Source organism: Esox lucius, chromosome 6 (assembly GCF_011004845.1).
Source record: "Esox lucius isolate fEsoLuc1 chromosome 6, fEsoLuc1.pri, whole genome shotgun sequence".
Taxonomy (NCBI): Eukaryota; Metazoa; Chordata; class Actinopteri; order Esociformes; family Esocidae; genus Esox; species Esox lucius.
The window spans coordinates 20,371,402-20,378,806 of record NC_047574.1 but is presented as its reverse complement, the minus strand read 5'-3'; the positions used below and the strand labels follow the sequence as shown (position 1 = coordinate 20,378,806).

Genomic DNA, 7,405 nt, shown 5'->3' with positions numbered 1-7,405 from the left:
GCGAGCAACTGTAAGAGTACCTGGGAGTGAGTCAGGCTCTCCTGAAAGGGGAGGGGGGCAAATGCATCCCTCATGAGGGAGAAAGTGGGGAAGCTGAGCGGCACAAAGTGAGTGCGGGGAGTGGAATCTCTCCCCTTCTCGTTCCCATTCTCTCACCGATTTCCAATTAGCAAACCATACATTATTCTTCAACAACTCTACTGATTGAGTGTGATGATTGGGTTTACATAGTGCCTTGTGTTGATTTAATTTCTGTTTCATTATTTGATCTGTTCACACAAAAAATAAGTATAGACATTTTTTTACCGATTTACCTGCTCCAGATTCGTGATCTGACCGACAACGGACTATAATGTTTGCGTAGAAAGATAAGGCTTCAACACTGATAACTAATTGTGGTGCAAGCCAATCAGCAGCTAATTAAAACAAGTCAACTTCCACTTTGATGTAAATACATTTACAGGTAGCTCATTAGACAGTTATTTACTAACTGTTTTATGCTGTCCTTCATTTAATTTAAACACATCAAAATGCATTACAATGAGCTGCATAGTAAAATAATGTAGTATTACATAGTTATATGCCTTAGAAAGCAAATAGTACTGTAAGCCTTATTAATGTATTAATTAATGGATAATAATCATTATAATGAACCAGTTTAGGTTTAATTTTGGTCTTAGGCGTTTGTATTTCACAGTATTGTACAATGTTAATGTTCTTTTTTTTCATATCAGAGAACATAAAATGATATTTGGTGATTTAGATCCCTTACACGTTTAATGGCTTTAACCAAGGTTCCTATTGGAATTCACAGGTTGAGGACTGTTGGAGATTTTGAAACTGTCATAGACCCTCCTAGACTTGTATCATCACATCTCTAACTATCAATGTGTTTTTTCTGTGATATTTTGTGGTATTTTATAATGTATGCTCCTTTCTTGGCTAGGGCACCCTTTTTAAAGAGATATAAATCTCAACTTAACATTACAGTTAAATATAGGATGAATAAAATAGAAAATGTAAGAAAGACACATTACAAGGGCATCAATATGTACAAACAACAAAATAATAAATGTTTTAAACCAATTAAACTCATTAACACTAATGTCTTGCATTCTAAATACAGAATTTTGCACTTCAGATTGCGTTCTACTTCTGTTTGAGGCTTGCATATCCAACCTACACCTCTTGGAGAGGGTTTCTGATTATAGTGATACGTCTCTGTTGAGGTATTTTCAAGGGTTTGCACTTGCAAAGTTCACCAGTGTTACCCTTCTTTTAGAAGATGTTCCAAACTGGTGTTTTTGTCACAACTATGATAATACCTATTCAAATTGTTCAGCCTCATGATGCCATCCTTGTGTTTCATTGATCAATCTTTGGTCCTCACATTGACAGACACTGCAAAGGGAAATCCAAAGCCTAGATCTAAAAATAGGTATTGACAGCTCTTTAATGCTTGCACACATTATGTGACAAAACACACCTAACTAAAACCACCCGTTATAGAATTGTCCCAATACTTTCGTTTAGTTCCTGGTTTGTCCATTGTAATTGTTAAACCATACATTTAAAGCTGATGTATTTTGTGACACCTACTGGCCATTTGTATAAAATTACACTGTATAAACTTTGCCAGTGGCTTGCTCTTCTTCTTCAATGAAAAGAAGCATAATTTTTCAGTATTAAGAAAGTTTGCATGCAAGGATTTCTTGTAACATTCAGAAGCCATTCTTGTTTTTGTAATATTCACAGGCAATGCTTAAGCAAGTTAGTTTATATTTTTGTTTGTTTTTTGTTTTGACTACTGATGAACTCCTAAACATCCTCCAGGTAAAATAAATAATGGAAACATTGCTCTATGTCCAGCACTGACTGGCTTATAGGGTGGTCTAAAGCCAAGCCCCTTCCTTAGCTGACCAGTCATGGGTCTATTTCAAGGGTCAGCAACCTAAAGCATATATACCAAGGCTATCTGCCTCTTCATAATTTATACATAAATATTTAAATATTTTTTATAATTAATTGTATTTCTTTTATTACAGCCCCTTTCCCCCCCCAAAAAATGCTATGTTAAATGTAAAGAAAAACAGAATGCAATGTTGTGCAAATCATAAAAACCCTATATTCAATAGAAAATAGTACAAAGACAAAATATCAAATGTTGAAACTGAGAAATGTTATTGTTTCTTGAAAATGATGTGCCCACTTTGAATTTGATGCCAGCAACAAAAAGCTAGGACAGTGGCAACAAAAGACTGGAAAAGTTGTCTAATGCTAAAAAAAACCTGGTGCAACATCTCACCTCTAATATGTGTTAGAAATCTGCCATTTCGTATAGTGGTTGTAATAATTATTGCATACCCGTTTGTCAAGGGAGAGAGTAATTCAATTAGAAAGCATTAGAAAGTCTTGTTCATGAGGTTACGGACCTGGTCTTCCTTACACAACCTCAATCTCATCTCACTCAATCTCTTCTCACTGTAATGTGGGTTACAAGATGATATATACATTGAAGGGTGTGTCTACCTAGCAAAGATCAGGTTTCCAAGACAGTAACCCCCATGCTAAATGGTCAATGTGAACATTCCTGGGGTTATCAGAGCGCAACCTACAGAGAGATAATCTAAACAGATTTCAGTTTCTGTTGTTCTCATCATCATGGCACATTCACTACCAATGAAAGGTACATTCACATTGTAATTGTTAATGCTCAGATTCCACACTCCCCCCTATCAAACATTTAAAGAAAAACATTACATGTTTGATAAAACATTACAAGTACAATTCAATTCCTACTGAAAAGAAAAGGCCAATACACTTATGTTACAAATGACTAAGACAAAACAACAAAAGGAGTATCTGACCAATCAGGTCTTATTTTTCCTCAAATGAAAATGAATGTAAACAAGACAATTTACACACCACACTCCGACACGTAACTCAAAGTATGACAGTCATAAATCTCGTCCCCACCTCAGATTATATGGGTCGAGAAACATTTTGACATCAACAGGCTACTATTAGTGTTAACGATGTTCAGCAGAAAATCAGACGAAAAACATGACATCATGATGAAACATTCCCCCAAAGTCCACTGAACAATCAAACCCCCCATTATCTGTATCATGATCCATGCGTCAATATCATACAAAAGACTTATGCATATTGTGTTGTACCTGTGAAAGATTCTACCTTTACATAGGGAAAACATCTACCTTTGACAGGGACCACCTATAATAGGGCACAATTCCCTGTCCAAACATACCATGTTAGCCGTCATAATGTAGATCATTAAGCGTCCTCACAAATATGTCAACGTCCACTATTGGGATTGTCATCGTACAGAGTTTCCCACCTGTCTTGCAAGAAACAAACCTTCATTTGGAAATAAGTTAGTTTCCATTCAAGTGTCCTTTAGTTCTTTTCTTCAGTTTTCTTTGTCTTGCATCAGTGATGAAAGTTCCAATATCAGTAACTGCAGTCAGTGTGATGTGGACCCAGCAAATTGCCTGGTTGTCCTAACAAGTCAGTGTAGGTGTGTAGTGGAGTAGTGAGTTTCCAACACTTCACTAATTCAAGATTAACACCAGAACGGTGTCCAGTTAACTGGCCCTTGGTACTCTGACCTGTAGTATGTGGAGTCCTTCAGGACTCTCCTCTCATCTGGCTGTCGATGGTTCATTTAGAAATGGAGCGTGAAGCCAAGTGATCTGACCCCTGCATCGTTCTGCCATGTGAGTGGTCAGGAGGATTTGGAACAGATTCAACCACTGTAGTTGTAGAAATCCTACTTGAACATGTTGCTGGTACTCACACACTCAGTTGTCTGTGTCCAGTCAGTGACGTGATGTATCATCAGAAAAGGGGTTGTGAAGTCATACGCCCTATTCAGACAAGTTTCCATAAAAGTCTATGTCAAAGTTCACTCTAATCTGACCACTTTTTCCAGTAACGAGTAATCTAACGCGTTAGTATTACCAAACCAGTAATCAGGTTAAAGTTACTTATCCAAGTCACTGTGCGTTACTATTTTTGTCATTTTCCTTAGTAAAAATATATATGCTTTACTCTTGCGTCTCGGGGAGTGAAGTCACGCGACAAGTCACGTTTTCAGCATGAGGACAGTTCATGTACCACGCAGCAACACAAACGTACCCCATAATGGAGGGAGGAGAGAGATGCGCGTTTTCTAGCTGGAAGTACAGTCATTATTTTGAGTTTGTGTCAGCTAAGGATGACAATATTAAGGTTCGTTGTGCGCTCTGTGCTGGTTGCAACAAAGTGCTATCTAGCTACAAAAACACAACGTCAAATTTGAAGAAACATTTGGAGTCGCAGCATGGCACAGTCAAACTTACTGAACAAGTCCCACCAGGTGGTGCGAAACAGATAGATGGAGGTCCCCCACCACTCAAACAACAAAAGCTGGACTTCGGTGCAAAACCAGTAAGTGGGGAAGAGTTAAAGAGGTTGGTCGGGCAGTATGTTGTAGAGGAAATGCTGCCCTTAAACACGGTTGACTAGCCCTCGTTTCGTGCCATAATAAACAAGATCCCTATACTGTCAATGCCGAGCTGCCTCACAGAACAGCATTTTCTTCTTACATGGAGGAGTATGCAGTGATGGAGAGAAATCTGAAGGCCACGCTGAATGAGGTCGACTTTGTGTGAAGTACCGCGTATATTTGGATTGCTAACAACAGAAGTGCAGGTATGCCATAGTGCAGGTCCATGTTCTAAGCTAGTAAACATTTCTTGCATCCCTCTATTCATCAACATGGTACCGAATATTCATTATAATTTCAAAAGAAGATTAAAACAAATACAAATGTCAGTAAGTAAATTAAATTCGTAATATTCATCTTACATTAGGCATGGTTTGCAAATAATTCAATGACATCATAAATAGTAGGCCTTTTTGGCATAAACATTTCAATTATATCCAGACTCGTTTTGCCAGTGTGCTGGACGACAACAATGCCCTTCTCGCAGCTGTCAGTGGTCCAAAATTCAAACTCCAATGGCTGAGATGCAGGTAGGAGGGAGCGAGTAAAAGAGCTTCTGACAACAGAGTGCTGCCTCACAACTGCTCCTGCAGCACAAAGCCCTGCCAGTGTGCCCACCACATCTGACAGCCAAGGTGAGATGGACTTTTTCACTTTTGAGGCTGAGGCAGAGCCAGAGGAGACCTACTCTGCAGAAAATGAAGTCATGGACTACTTGAGGTCAGCTAATGATGACCTTCAGATTCTGCATACGTTTTCAAACATAAAGAACATTTTCTTGAAGTATAACACTCCAACCCCATCAAGTGCTCCTGTGGAGCGGCTTTTCAGTCTGGGAGATTTGGTGCTCACGCCTCGAAGAAATAGACTTTCTGACAAGAGGTTTGAGAAGCTTCTGTTAATGAGGTACAACCACTGGTTTACTCGCCCCACTCCACTGTTTCATTCATAATATGTGATTACAACATAAGATTAGGCCAAAATAACAAAAGTAGACATGATATCAGCCTACATGTGGTGTTATACACATGTTTTGTTTTGTAAAACCACTCTTTGCTGCTCTAATGCTGTGAACAACAGGTTTAATGTTCATAAAACATGTAATAGTTACATTTATAAAGAATTTTGATTACAATATTAACAGTTAAATATGTCAGGTCAAGAAAGACTGTCTTTATTTTATATTTTAGAAAAACAAGTATTTATGCTAAGTGAAGTCAAGAAAGACTGTCTTTATTTAATCTTTTATAAAAAAACAAGTATTTGTTATTTTTTATAAAAACATATTTCTTTTTCAGGAAATTGTTTTTAAGTTCTAATTAAAATGTCAGGAGATATATTGTTGACGTTACTGTTAAAAATGCACTTCCAATAAAGGTAGTGTTGGCAAAACAGGTTGTCATTTTTATGTTGAGGCGGTGTGGGTGTTGTTGGCAGCTGCTGAAAGTTACTAATAAAGTAACTTGTAATCTAACGTAGTTACTATTAAAATCAAGTAATCAGTAAAGGAGTAATCAGTAATCAGATTACTTTTCCAAAGTAACAGTGGCAACACTGCTCCTTATAAATACCAATTTGATTTGTCTTGAGCCCTAAGCTCAACTCTTTCCAATCATAATAAATTATCATATCATACATCCCCCCTGCCTTCACTACATTAAGTCAATGGAAAGTGACACCATGAGAAAATGCAGAACAATGACAAATACGACAAAAGGAGGCGCAATCCTGAACCTGGACTTGCCATCATTACAGGATGGACATGAAAAACAGAGAATTGGAAGTAGAGATGGATTTATAATCCATTCAATAATTAGTTGCATCCTGTTAAAAAACACATTCACTAACACCATCAAGGACATCAATGTGCAACACGGTCGCTTGTGCGAAGAAATTAGAAAACCATATAACCTATTAACAAATTTGTCTAACATAGCTAAACAGCTCTCAAATTTGACTTTACCACACTACCATCACACAGGTCTGTGAAATTGGCTATCATGCATTTATAATATGCTGTAGTTTCTTGGCATATGCCTGACTAAAACATTTTTGCCCCCTAGGGGATAAGCTGCACAACTAAATTATAGGACTGAAAAACTCCAGCCCATGTTTGCAGTGGTTTACCTACTGCAACCACCAGGGCAATTGTATTAGCAATTGTATACAGCGCACAAATGTAGCATTTACAGGACAATGGCCTACATGGCATACAGTGTCTTGATTAACCTCCTAAATTTTAGGCAATTCACAAATTTGGACCATTTTTGGTCCAAATAGTGGCAATCAGCCAAACCCTAAATCACAACTTTTATGCATTTTCTTTGACCATGTCTGTGGTTCTGTTGATTGTTCTATCAGCAAAAATGGGGGATGACTTAAGGTATCTACCCTCACTTCAGTTTGTTTCAAAATCATAAATCTCAACATTAAAGCTATTGAGAGGAAAATATATTTAGCTTTCACTTACTGTTTGATTATCCCAAAACTGAATATGCTTGTGTTGGTGAAATTACCACAGATGAGACCAGTCTTAACACTCAAATTTAACCCTTAGTAAAAGGCTACACAGATTTATTGGGAAAGGTTGGTAGAGGCCACCCCAGTGGGTCTTCCCCCCTTCCTGAAGCCCTAAGCTTCACCCATTTATGGTGGGCCATTAAAAAGGCCAAATGTGTTGTTTAAAGTATGTGAAATTTAAATTCTCACACACAAAAAATCTGAAATGGTCAAGATAAGGTCAGAAGTTCAGACTGTCTGTAGCAAGATATGTTACATTTCTCAACTTAGGCGATATCCTTTGTTAAATGAAGATTTTGATTTAGTGTCCAACCCATCTAATATTGCTGCGGTATGTAAAAATGTGTTTATCTGTATCTACACAGCAACTCAACATTA

The 7,405-nt window shown here is 37.6% G+C and overlaps 1 long non-coding RNA gene across 1 annotated transcript; it reads left to right on the top strand.

The window, feature by feature from the left end:
• The first annotated feature begins 4,112 nt into the window (after positions 1–4,112).
• On the top strand, positions 4,113–5,719 carry LOC105027042. Its single transcript, XR_829247.3, has 3 exons — positions 4,113–4,449; positions 4,614–4,713; positions 4,949–5,719. It is a non-coding gene; the product is annotated as an uncharacterized LOC105027042 (long non-coding RNA).
• Positions 5,720–7,405: the final 1,686 nt, after the last annotated feature.